Below are 13,949 nucleotides of genomic sequence, written 5' to 3' on the forward strand. Positions count from 1 at the left end.
TGAGCTCTCTGCTCCCTCTCACCGCGTGGGCTGTCTGCTGTAGCTGGGAGCCGGAATATGACGTCATATTCCGGCTCCCAGCATCAGCAAGCAGCGCGCGGCGAGAGGGAGCAGAAAGCTCACAGCTCCCTCGCCGCGGCTGATATTGAGAGAGCCGACCGGGGGGGGGGGGTCCATAACCTCTTGCCCCCCCCCTCCCATCCATGACAGGGGGGACATGGGGGGAGGAAGGGGGCACTGAGTGCCTGCAGGAACGGCGTTCCTGCACAAAAAAAGTGCAGGAACTCCGTTCCTGCAGGACTCAATCCATAGGCGTGCCGCGGGGATTAGGGTGTGCCCAGGCACACCCGGCACACCCCGTGCGCACGCCTATGGGTGCAGTGTGTGATTGTGAGCGGTGCAGCGTGTAAGGGGTGCAGTGTGTGATTGCGAGGAGTACAGTGTGGTGTAATTGTGAGGGGTGCAGTGTGTGATTGTGAGGGGTACAGTGTATGTAATTGTAATGGGTACAGTGTATGTAATTGTAAGGGGTACAGTTTGTGTAATTGTGAGGGATTCAGTGTGTGTGGGGTACAGTGTGTATGATTGTGAGGGGTGCACTGTGTGGGCGACAGGGGTTCGGAGGGTGGAGGGGCAAAGACAGGGGTTGGGGTAGAGGAACAGGAGGTAGGGGGGTGGAGGGGCAGTGACAGGAGGTAGCGGGAGTAGACGGTTAGTGACAGGGGTTAGGGGGTAGAGGGGGAGTAACGGGTTAGGGGGATAGAGGAGTAGTGACAGGGGTTAGGGGGATAGAGGGGTAGTGACAGGGGGTGGGGGAGTGGAAGGGCAGTAACAGGGGTTAAGGGGGTGGAGAGGCAGTTACATGGGTTAGGGAGGTAGAGGGGCAGTGACAGGTGTTAGGGGTAGAGGGGTAGTGACAGGGGATATAGGGGTAGTGACAGGGGTTAGGGGGGTAGTGACAGGGGTTAGGGGGGTAGTGACAGGAGTTAGGGTGGTAGAGGGGCAGTGACATGGGGTGGGGGGAGTGGAGAGGCAGTGACATGGGTTAGGGGGTAGAGGGGCAGTGAGAGGGGTTAGGGGGTTGAGGGGTAGTGACAGAGGTTAGGGGGGTAGTGACAGGGGTTAGGGGGTTAGAGGGGTAGTGACAGGGGTTGTGACAGGGGTTAGGGGGTAGTGACAGGGGTTAGAGGGGTAGAGGGGTAGTGACAGGGGTTAGGGGGGTAGTGACAGGGGTTAGGGGGGTAGTGACAGGGGTTAGGGGGGTAGTGACAGGGGTTAGGGGGGTAGTGACAGGGGTTAGGGGGGTAGTGACAGGGGTTAGAGGGGTAGTGACAGGGGTTAGAGGGGTAGTGACAGGGGTTAGGGGGGTAGAGGGGTAGTGACAGGGGTTAGAGGGGTATGGGGGCAGAGGCAGGGTGGGGGGGTAGTGAGTGACAGGGGACAGAGGGGGGTGGAGGGGCAGTGATTAGAAGGGCATGAGTGAATGGGGTGGGGGGGCAGTGAGTAGAAGGGGGAGGGGGAGCAGTAAGTGACAGGGGGTAGAAGGGGGGTTTCTAAATACCTGCCCTGGTGGTCCAGTGGGCGCCCTCTCTCTTCAGTCTGCAGCTCCGCCGGGAGTGAGCTGCAGACCACATGGTGAGTCTCGCGATCTCCAGTCAGAGCGTTGCCGCGGCAACGCTCTGACATGCTGGAGATCGCGAGACACCTCAGTCTGCAGCTCACTCCCGGCGGAGCTGCAGACTGAGGCTGGGTCTCCATCAGGGCAGACGGACAGGAGGGGCCTCTCACCCGGCGGCATTGTGGGCAAGCCGCCGGGCCCCCTCCTGTGTCGGGTCCTCGGTCATAGACGAGGACCCGACATGTCAGTCTGCCCAAAGGTAGTGCAGCACGGAGGTGTGATTAGGGTGTGCCCAGGCACACCCGGCACACCCCGTGCGCACGCCTATGGTTGTATTATGGGAGAATAACTGTGACACAGCAGTGCTCTCCCTGTATGCCCAGTGAGTGACACCCCACGGTCCGGCTTATTGACTTGCTGAAAGTAAAAATCAAACCACTTTTTCAATTGACTTGCTGCATTTTGGATGCATAGACCTCAATTTATTAAGCTTTCCAAATGATTCAGTACGGTTAGAAAAATCTTTCCAAATAATTTATCCAAAGACGTCCCCATTAAAGTAACACTATAGTGTTAGGAATACAAAGCAATACATTATTTCGAAGTATCTGTTTTAATTGAGTATCAAAAAGAGATTAAAACCAAGAGAAGGATCATGGAAAAATCTGCGCTAATACAAATGGAATCCAGTTGCCCAAAATAATGAATTCACCCGAATTGATGCAAAAAGAAAAGAAAAGATATACGTTGGATAAAAAAAAAAAAATATATATATATATATATATATATATATATCATAAATCAAATCTTTTAGTTTTTCTTTACACACACATAAAAAAAAAAAAAAATAACTTAATTTCCCATAATAAAACTGGTTTCTGGACTTTAAGAAAACTGGTTTAATGAGCAATGAGGGTTCTCGAAGGCAGAGACTTGGTGCACATTTTACTATATCCAAAGTAATCGCATATAAATAATGCATGTCCAGATGTGTGGTGACTATTTTCCAGCAGCAGTGCATTGTGGCTCTCACGTGTGTTTACTTCTGAGTCACAGAATTATTAGAGCGGTGTTTTGAGAGGGTTCTGAATGGGATTATATAACTTCTGGTGAGAGCAACAGATGGCTGCATTGTTCTAAAGCCATTAGCCTCATAGCTGAAGTGTGTAGGATTCTGGCAACCAACAACAAGAGTCACAGGGGCCTGCGCGCCACGCTAACAGGTTAAAGGTACAGTCCTACTCTTTAGAAACAAAATGGCTTCAGTGCATCGTGGCCAGCTTTTAGGGCCAATCTAGTTATAATTAATTCTGAACTTGCTTTATACAAGCTAGAAGGAGAACCTCTCTCTCTGGTTACATATCATACCTGGCACTTTCTGTGGGACTAAATAGATTCCAGCCCTAAACTATTGTGGGAGGGGAGTGGATTGCACTTTCTATACTGGCAGTTCTTAAAAGGACATCAGTGTCACCAAAACAACTTTAGTTTAATAAAGCAGTTTTGGTGTATATATCATTCCCCTGCAGTCTCACTGCTCAATTCTCTGCCATTTAGGAGTTAAATCACTTTGTTTATGCAGCCCTAGTCACACCTCGCTGCATGTGACTTGCACAGCCTTCCTAAGCACTTCCTGTAAAGAGTCATCTAATGTTTACACTTTCTTTATTGCTAATTCTGTTTAATTTATCATTTATCTCCTGCACTCTTTACAGAGCAGGAGATAAAAAAAAACGTTTAAAGCAAGCTTCATCCGATTGAAAATGAAACCATTTTGTTTTCATGGAAGCTATGTCAATCACAACCAGGGCTGCATAAACAGAAATAAAAGTGATTTAATTCCTAAATGGCAGTGAATTGAGCAGTGAACTTCAGAGGCATAATTTATACACCAAAACCGCTTCCTTTAAGCTAAACTTGTTCAGGTGACTATAGTGTACCTTTTTCTGATAGAGAACCAAATTATGTACAGGGCAGTAGCATGGGGGGGCATTCTGCAGTTTTAAAATGACCCATTTTTTATTATTGAGAATTTATAAATACAGAATACAGAATACTGCTCCATCCAAGTTTTTTTTTTTATTTGTTATGAAGGGGGTTTAGTGGATAGTGGGGAGTAGCCTCTATTTATACAAACAATATATGCTTTAAATTGACACACAGAAACCCCCCCCCCCCCAAAAAAAAAACCTCTCCACCCCAATAAACACTTTTCATTTTCTCAATTGTATAGTGACGTTTCCATATAGCTTTTGGATACAACCTCCCTGTAGCAAAGAAATAAAACAATGCACTCAGTATGTAAACAAGGTAGGAATGCAACATTGAGAAAAGGAACCATAACCCTTTTCAGATTGGCAATTACTAATGTCCCGTGTCTGTGGACTTTATTTGAAGTCTATTGTTTTTCTCTTTACCATATTGATAATAATTTTAACGCTAGCCATAAACACTTTTCAGAAGGCTCTAAGGCGTATAAGAATAAACTAATTTTACAACATATAAGTGACATCTTACACCTTCCTCAAAAAAAAAAAATGGAGGATATGTTTGCAAAACTACTTTTAACAAACTGATTATATATGTATACAAAACTGAAAATGTGCAAAAAGTAAATGTGTTTTAATGCGTAATTTACAAAGCACTAAATTGTTTTGATACCATGATACTAGCAACTACAACACTACAATATGCAACCTATCATAGCATATAAAACAAAAACATGCCATTAAAGGACCACTCTAGGCACCCAGACCACTTCAGCTTAATGAAGTGGTCTGGGTGCCAGGTCCAGCTAGGGTTAACCCATTTTTTTTTATTAACATAGCAGTTTCAGAGAAACTGCTATGTTTATAAATGGGTTAAGCCTTCCCCCAAATCCTCTAGTGGCTGTCTCATTGACAGCCGCTAGAGGCGCTTGCGTGATTCTCACTGTGAAAATCACAGTGAGAGCACGCAAGCGTCCATAGGAAAGCATTGTAAATGCTTTCCTATGCGACCGGCTGAATGCGCGCGCAGCTCTTGCCGCGTGTGTGCATTCAGCCGACGGGGCGGAACGGAGGAGGAGAGCTCCCCGCCCAGCGCTGGAAAAAGGTAAGTTTTACCCCTTTTCCCCTTTCCAGAGCCGGGTGGGAGGGGGACCCTGAGGGTGGGAGCACCCTCAGGGCACTATAGTGCCAGGAAAACGAGTATGTTTTCCTGGCACTATAGTGGTCCTTTAATTAATAAGTAATGTAGCGCTATATAAAACATAAGATTATATACAGTGTGTAGAAATACCACATATAAGGTGCAGTAATTGTACTCAAAGCTTTTAATATAAAAACACGTATCTTAAGTTATGATGGATATGTCTCTATGATATCTCTATCATAATTTAAGATACGGTGTTTTTATATTAAAAGCTTCAAGTACCATTACAGCACTATTACTGTGGTATTACTACGCACTGTATATAATTGTAGATTTTATATAGCGCTACACCAATTATGGATTGTATGGTATATGCATTTAAAAAAAAAAAAAAAAAAAAACTGTCTTAAAGGGTCTGGAATCCTCTTGCTCAGATTCTTTTTCCTGGGTTTTTTTTTAATCACTCCAATGCAATATTGTAACATTACTGCTAATAGTAGCAATTTAGTGTACATTACTAAAAAATTTCTCAGATTGCAGAAAATTTCAAGAGTGCAAGAAATCATGCATTACACTCAAATTTGTGCTCAGTTTATGTGTGTACTTTTTAAAAGATAAAGAATATACTTTTAAATTTCGCTTTACTGAGGGATAGGAACACACGCTTTATATTTCCAACATGTTCATTGCTTGCAGTGTTCAGGTTAAAGTTTGAGAAAATTATGATTATATTTTTTGAACAATTTAGGATGATGTTTTGAACACAGATTTACTCAAGTACTTGGACCATGCAGCCGAACATGGATACGTATCGACGTAACGAATCCAACAGAGAGGAATGCCATTAACTTGATGGACGCGTCTCTTTATAGGCTATGTAACTATTTAACAGATTTGCAATATAGGTTCCCCCAGAAACTAGATGACAAAACCTTTACTTTAGGATCAGTAGCCTGGTTCCATAGATAGAAAATATCATCCGAGTGGCCAAGGGAAGTCATCGTTTTGTTCTAGATGCATTGATGATAAGGAGCTTTTCCTTCTCCTGAGAAATATACGCGATACTTATATACAACACCCATTTTATTGTCACAGAGACCCGTGAAAACATCATCTATGTACACACTGAAGTTTAAGGTCTGTGAGGCTCCATATACTTTGGCAGCCACATCTCTTGATACAACATAAACTGTTCCAGCTGTGTAATCTGGATAAGATGACCAAGGATACATTTCATGGTAGACGTAATACTTGCTATTTATGTTCCGCGTGGGTGGAGATCCACCATGGACTCTCCCAATCCAGAAGTCTTGCACACCTTCTGTGATCCATGCCTTTTAAGTATGAAACCAAATTCAGAGTGTGGATAAAAATATGGTCAATTGGCATTTGAACAGTATGAATTAACCCATTCAAACTGTAAAATAAGTTTTAGAGTAAGGATTGTGGAAGGTGGCAAGAAAGTCTTGTTGTACTAAGTCTTTGCATTTAATATTTTCTCTGTCAAGGTCCCTCTGGAGAAGATTACTTATTTTAATTGTGGCACTGGCACCATATTGAGAACTAATGTCATTTTCGTTATTTAAAGTATTTCTTATTGCATTGCGACGCAATACATTTTCAGGTGAAGTCTTCACAAATAATAGGAGCTAAACATCTTTATTTTTACATTTGTCTTTGATGTTTAGCAAGCATTTGTAGTTTTTTGTTTCATCAAATTTGTCTCTGGAAATAGACGAGCGATCATTTACAAAATTATAGCCATTTATGAGGTATCGGTAAAAAAATTATTATCATCCTGAGTTAACATAAGCATTAGCAATAAAACAAAGCAAGTAGCCAAGATCTACAGGAATTGGCATCTTCTCAGCTTTCTACTGCTAATAAACATTCTGGACAATTTAGAAGTTTGCTAATGATAAAAAAATTCTGCTGTGGTGACCCTGCAAACCTCTGAAGACAATAATTTTAAAAGTGCAATGTTGCCCATCAAATCACTTGTAAACATGAATTCTTGGGTAACTCCACATGGGTCCTTTCAAACTACAACAGCAGCATCAGCAGCATTGCAGAAGGGTTAGGCATAATATCCAAACTGGTGGGTGCGTTACAGTGAGGGTTAGTGCTTCATATTAGCCACAGGACCAACAAGGAGGGCTTCTAGTGAGTGCCTTAGTAAATCGGTCTCCTGCTTGCTGCTGATCAGGTATCTGCTATTGCATGCTCCCCCACTGTCCTGAATCTGGCAGGACTGTCCTTATTTCAGACTTCAGTAATTTATTCCCAATTTTGTTCCCTTGTGTCGCCCATCCAATGACACTAGCAAACTGTCCCCAGTCCAGGGTACCAGGACAATACAGAAAGTGCTTCAACAATGCTCCTTGCATGGTTGGCCCTCAGGAAGCGGTCAGTCAGCCTGGCGTGAATGCATGTGCCTTCTCTGGGCACTGCCCCCCCTTTTCCAGGCAGGACAAGCCATTTTGGCCATCATCAATGGCATCACTGACATGCCCCTTTAAGAATGGACTATAGCACATAAAAATAATTAAATTAAACAATTAATTATGCCCTAGGCTTTGGATGTCTAATTGTGTATCAGTAACTATTTTGAAAGTACGATCATCTAAACAGGCCAGCATTGAGGCTCTCAGACAGAGAGTTTAGGGAAAATATATGAGAAACTGCTGTGAGGTCAAATAGAAGTATCCATTAGCTAGACCAAGGATAACCAAATTCTGTCCCTCCAGATGTTCTTGAACTACAACTACCATGTTTTTTGAATTAAACAGATAATCATGGGAATTATAGTTCAGCAACATCTGGAGGGCTAGAGTTTGAAGAATCCTGAGCTAGACTAACCGTATGTGTTCTCTGCTGCTTATGGGAATCAATATTTTGTTCAGTGCCTGATAAAACCAAGATTTGCACCCACCCGAACACTGAAATTATGTGATTGTAACCTTTTTTGGGGATGCTGAACTGAACTTGCAGTATGGCGTTAAACACAGACAGACATATGCTGTAGGACACGAGATAAAAATCGAGCATATAGTGTGAACAAGGAGACAGAAAGATGTGCGATAACTTCGCTAAGTGTAAAATAATTTATCAATTCTGGCACTTAGCTTTCCCCAAAATTTAGCTTAGCATGAGAAAATGTTGCACTTCTTACTGAAAAGTGGTATATTTAGAATTGATGAGTAAATGGCATATGGGAAGGCGGAGGAGAACTGTGAGATGATATATTGGGAAGCAGCAATCAGACTGAAAAACAAATCCTGCCCTTAAAAACTAAGGAGAAAAATACTAACTTCTGCCATAATAGTTTCTTTTAATACAAGGCTGGATGCACCCATCACATGGTTACTACCCTATACAATTTCCTGTCCTTATAACATTGACCTAGTAACCCCGATTCCTCATAAAAAGTAATATGCTCATATTAACATCTCTTTTTTTTATTTTTGTTTGTGGCATAAAAACATTATTTATTTTTATCAAATTCTGACAGTTTTATTTTTCCAATGTTTTGTGAAAGTTTGCTTAAATGTATTCCAAACAAAATAAAGGAGACTAGTTCTTACCTCCAGACTTTGGCGTCCTGTGAAATGGGATGCCAGAGGCGTGGGTAAAAGGTGGCTTGCCAGGGTTTGTGTCACTGGCAAATCCCAAAAGATGCCGCTCGGCCCAGTAATGGGAGCATGTCAATGCATAGAACGGACATGTTAGCTTGGTGTGAATGCACACCAGGCTGTCTGCAAATCAAGTAGTCCGACCACCAAGCACAGACCAGACAGGGAGAGGATCAGTGCTCTCTGCATCGTCCTAATGCCCTGAGTTCTATGCTTGTTGGGGGACTCTTGTCCCCTGGTGTACCAGATAATTGTGAATGTCCTTCCTGAAATCAGGACAGTTGGGAGGCATGCTAGTTGATCGTATTCCTCTTTTTTTCAGAAGACTCAACAAGGCTCAGCAAGAAGTTATATTTGTCTGTGCTTAAAGGGACACTGTAGGCACCCAGATCACCACAGCTAATTGAAGTGGTCTGGGTGCTGTGACCCTTTTGCACTTAGTGCTGCAATATAAAACTTTTTTGCAGAGAACTGGAATTGCTGCTCTAAGTCTGCCCTCTGTGGCGTTCTAAGACACCCACTAGAAGGCTTGCGGAATCCAAACGGACCTCCGTCAGATTTTCCCCATAGGAAAGCATTGAATAATGATTTCATATGTGCAGATCGAATGCCCTTGCAGCCATTGCTGCGCATGCGCATTAGAACTCCCCCGCCGTCTGACTTCGGTGGGGGAGGAGCGTGGGTGGAGCCTGACATCGGGAACATCGATGCTGGATTCAGGTAAATCGCTGAAGGGGTTTTAACCTTAGCCTTCAGCCCTGCGGGAAGGGAGCCCTTAGGGAGGTGGAGCCCTATTAATCCTATAGTGCAAGGAAAACAACTTTGTTTTCGGGCACTATAGGATCCCTTTAAGCTTTCCTTTTTTTGTTCAATGCTAAGTGGATATCACACTAACATTAAAAGACCTCAGCTATTTATTAAACTGTATTCCTAACAATATGATGTCCATCAGCCCCACCCCCTATGCCCTGCAAATAAGCGGAAAGTAACACTTTTACCTGATTTAAGTTTAGAGGTCCCTCGGAGCTGGACAGGACTCCTCCTCCGATGTCAGCAAAGGGGGTGGGGCAAAATGTGCATCCAGGGAGAGCACCGCTTGTGCATTCGGCTTTTCCCATTGGAAAGCATTGCCTCCATGATTTGAAAATGCTAAACATCCTCATGCAAACCATGAGGACGTCCAGGGTTGTTTTGCAGGTTTCTGAGAGACAGCCACTAGAGGCAGTCTTAACACTGCAATGTAAACATGCATCGTTTTACATTGCAGCTTTAAGGTGACAGCAACTCTGCACCCAGACCACTTTAATGAGATGAAATAGTCTCGGTTCTTATGGTGTCCCTGTAAGTTAGACATGATGCCATCCAATGAACAATCTCATATGTCAAGAGATTTGAGATTGTACCCGGTTAGCTCCTAATTTGATTGTACTTAACTCCTAGGCATATGCAATATAGCAAAACATTGGTTGCTCTGCAATGTTTGCATTCAATTGAATAAAATCCAAGGATTGGCTGAGCAATATCAGACAGTTTCTTAATCAAGCAGATTTCGAGACCAGAAGAGTATTTACTGCATTAGAGAAAAAAAAAATATGTATATTAGTATATATTCCCTATAGGTTACAGTTTGTATATAAATATATAAGATGCAATGTGTTTGCTTGTGCAAAGAGATTTCTCAAAATATATTTAAACATAAGTCATTCAAGCATTTTCACTACGATCAGTCGATCAAAACATAATTACCTTATTCTATTGATTTCTAAGTTAGGTGAACTGTAAGCAGAGGGAGCTGTACAAATGAGCAATGAAACTCAAACATTTGAAATACATTATTCTAAGAATATATCAATCAAAAACAAAGACATTAATGTCAACTAACACCTACGAGAAGCTGTAAATTGCATGCTACGTAAAGCAGCGTTTAAAAATAAATATAATTATAGAAGAAAGATTACTACGTCTGCCACATCGACAGAATCCTGCCTGGGTAAACAAACAACCAGGATTTTTTCATATTTTTCACAAACTCAGATAAGTGACACAAGTAATACGTTACATGACAACACAATATAGCATGTGGCAAACCTACTCATGTACCTTTTTTGGGGGTTTACTGAACTTGGCATCTCATATACCCATTTAGTACACTTATATGTAACCATTTATGCATTATGTAGTTTGCTTACATGCAACTCAAGAATTTATTGACATTACATTGTGCTCTTTATTGGGCATTTACTGTCCTTTTTTTTTTTGCTTTGATACTGTGTATGAGAGCCTATTATATTGACCCATGTAATAAACTTTTTTTTCATATACTCATGTGGTTGTGCTCCTTGTTTAAGTAATATAAGCCTACTCATGTAACAGTAGAACTCCTGTAATCGTTTGTCAGTTGTTTCTAAGTTAATGAAACTAGAAACTGTAGACGTACAGAAATGAAAGAAAAGTATCATCCTGATCAGGGCTGGCCCTTCTATAGGCCGAGATGGAACCATAAGTTGTTTGGGGCATGACAGGTGCCCTTTAACTCCTAAGAGACAGAGTAGTGAGCAGTGAGACTTCAGGGGTATGATCTATGCACCAAAACTGCTTCATAAAAGGCATATTATGCCTCAATCACGCAGAGCGTCCATAGGAAAGCATTGAAAAATGCTATCCTACGGACACTTTGAATGTGCGCGCGGCAATGCATGTGCATTCGGCGCTGGTGACGTCAGATAAGGACGCTGACATCAGCGGGGGAAGAGAGGTAAGGGGTTTTAACCCCTTCAGTGCCGCGGGAGGGCGACCCTGAGGGTGGGGGCACCCTCAGAGTAATATAGTACCCTATAGTTTCCCTTTAAGATAAAGTTGATTTGGTGCCTATAGTGTCACTAGTCAGAGACACAATGAGAAACATAACACTATCTTTTGTAAATGTGGCAAGGTGATCTGCTTCTATATCATTTTGTTTCCATGTTTCCCAGACTAGGGATATCTCTATCCTTTGACATAGCAATGGATAGAGACAGAAGGACCACCCAGATCTACAGGGTGCCTCTAATATAGCGTCCACAATTAAACATTAAAGGACCACTATAGGCACCCAGACCACTTCAGCTTAATTAAGGTGGTCTGGGTGCCAGGTCCAGCTAGGGTTTACCCATTTTTTTTATAAACAGTTTCAGAGAAACTGCTATGTTTATAAATGGGTTAATCCAGCCCTCAAATCCTCTAGTGGCTGTCTCACCGACAGCCGCTAAAGGCGCTTGCGTGATTCTCACTGTGAAAATCACAGTGAGAGCACGCAAGCGTCCACAGGAAAGCATTGATAATGCTTTCCTATGAGACCGTCTGAATGCGCGCGCAGCTCTTGCCGCGCGTGCGCATTCAGCCAAATGGGAGGAGAGGAGGAGGATCTGAGGAGGAGAGCTCCCCGCCCGGCGCTGGAGAAAGGTAAGTGTTTAATCCCTTCCTCCAACTTCAGCCCAGCGGGAGGGGGTCACTGAGGGTGGGGGCACCCTCAGGGCACTATAGTGCCAGGAAAACGAGTATGTTTTCCTGGCACTATAGTGGTCCTTTAATGTGAGATGCAGCTGCAAAATCGGGTTATACATTTCAATACACGGTGTGTATGAAGTGCAGCCAGCAAGTCTTTACCTAAGTGGGCATTCTATAGGAGATATGCTGAGAATTTACACTGCAGATTTGTACGAGCAGCCAATTCTACGCAGTGGATGAATCTCCATTTTTCTTTGCCCAAATACTTGGATCTAATAAATAAATAGCGAGACCTGAGGCTCTCTTTTGGTGGCCTGTGCAGGAAATAACAGGCGTTACGCCCAGAGGCAGATGGCTCTAATAAGCATTGAACTTCCAAAAATTAGATTTTCCATGCTTCTTGAAATGTAACAATTCATCTGTCCACTTCCCAATTTACCAGCTCTGTGTGTGTGCCTTTCATTAACAAAAGGATGCCTGGGTGGGGGGCTGAGGGAGTCGACTCTTCGAAATGTGCTGAGTGTACTTTAATAGAGTATCTCAAGGTATCTCTCTGCGGGGATGAAACACAAAAATTCTTTTGATGTCAATGGTGATCTTTCCCATGTCACATAAAAAAGCAACTAAAAAGTACCCCGTCCAAAATGTGCATTTGTGTTTTATGTTTTGATGAAATTTGTTCGATTGATGTGCTCTCTGAATGGAACCAATGGAATTTTGTCTTTAAGTACTTAAAGGTCTCGAAAACACAGTTGGACCATGACAGAAAACAAGAACAGTTTAAAGAGTTTAGAAGTTTAGATAACAGAAAAACCTTTAAATGTTAATGACATGTATGGTTTTATTATTATTATTATTATAGTTTGTCTCTTGTTTTCTAAGTTGTTCACACGGAGTAAAAATTGAAACGTAAGTAGCCATTGTAGAAGTTTTGGAGCCATGTCTCCCTGGCTCAGAGATTGTCCAAGCTTTTCATAATTGTGTTTGCAGCACATTAGATTAGAGTCTGCCACCTAAACTTTACTTACGAAATGCTCATTTACAAAAATACTTATTTTTCTTGACTTTTTCTTTAAGAACGTAAAAAAAAAAAAAAGACGTAAAAGCAAACAAAGAACAAAATAAGTGACAGTGAAAATTAAATTGGCCTTCATTAGGGTGTGCCTTCACTTGCTATTTAGAGGGGTACAGAGTTTGAGAGAGGTTCTCAAGCCAGAGTTTTATCGTCTGTTGTATGAACGGTACAACTCAATACAAAGATAAGATTGGCAACCTGGACACAAACACAAAAGTCATCGCAAATCAACTCCTGCTGTATTGAATACAATTACTACTGTTATAAAAGGGGAATAAAATAAATCCTTGGCTGTACATCATTGTCGGATCTCATATGTTTTTGTGGTTTAAGAAGAAATTCTTTGGAGACATGGCCCTCATAGAAGTTTTCCCCACAGAGCTATTGTGTTCACTTCTTTTGACCCAGCAAGATTCTCTGAAACAATAATTACAAGTACGGTACAATGAATAATTTTGCTCTTTTCCCCAGTGACGCCGGGGCTGGACACAGCAGGGTAGGGGGTCGGTACTCGCAGGAGTTTCTAATAACAGACTTTAACTTTGATTTCAAACTTAAGGACACATTTTCACAAGTGCTTCCCAAAACAATCCCTCCTTTAAAATATACTAATGCTTGCGGCCAATGAAAACCACTGATGTAAGGGCTAAACTAACAGAAAACAAACAAAAAAATTTGTATTTTGGGGGGGGGGGAGGGGCGGGGGGGTTTCTGCCTTAAAAAGATTAGCAGCCAAAGTTTTCTTCTTTAAGTGGACTATAGGAAAAGCTAAATGTATTGGTTATTTACGGTTGAAATTGGGGGGAGAGGGCTATAGACCTTAGGTGATATTTGCCCTGTAGCAAGTACTATTTGAGGTATAATAAAAATGATGCAGGGTCATTTACCAAAGCTTGAATTAGCAGGAATTCAAAGTGAATTTCCACTTTTGGGGCAAGCCAAAATAAGAAAAGAAAAATAGCTGAAGTTTTTGTTAGTTTTTTTTTTTTCCCAGTTTAGCTATTGT

The 13,949-nt window shown here is 42.3% G+C and overlaps 1 protein-coding gene and 1 pseudogene across 2 annotated transcripts in view; both read right to left on the bottom strand.

Moving 5' to 3' along the window:
* UNC5B (unc-5 netrin receptor B) overlaps positions 1–13,949 on the bottom strand; it is a 183,389-nt gene that overhangs the window by 150,903 nt on the left and 18,537 nt on the right. The gene's annotated exons all lie outside the window — the stretch shown is intronic.
* On the bottom strand, positions 5,632–6,641 carry LOC134575390 (lactosylceramide 1,3-N-acetyl-beta-D-glucosaminyltransferase A-like; annotated as a pseudogene).

The sequence above is a fragment of the Pelobates fuscus genome, chromosome 10, assembly GCF_036172605.1.
Source record: "Pelobates fuscus isolate aPelFus1 chromosome 10, aPelFus1.pri, whole genome shotgun sequence".
NCBI classification, from domain to species: domain Eukaryota; kingdom Metazoa; phylum Chordata; class Amphibia; order Anura; family Pelobatidae; genus Pelobates; species Pelobates fuscus.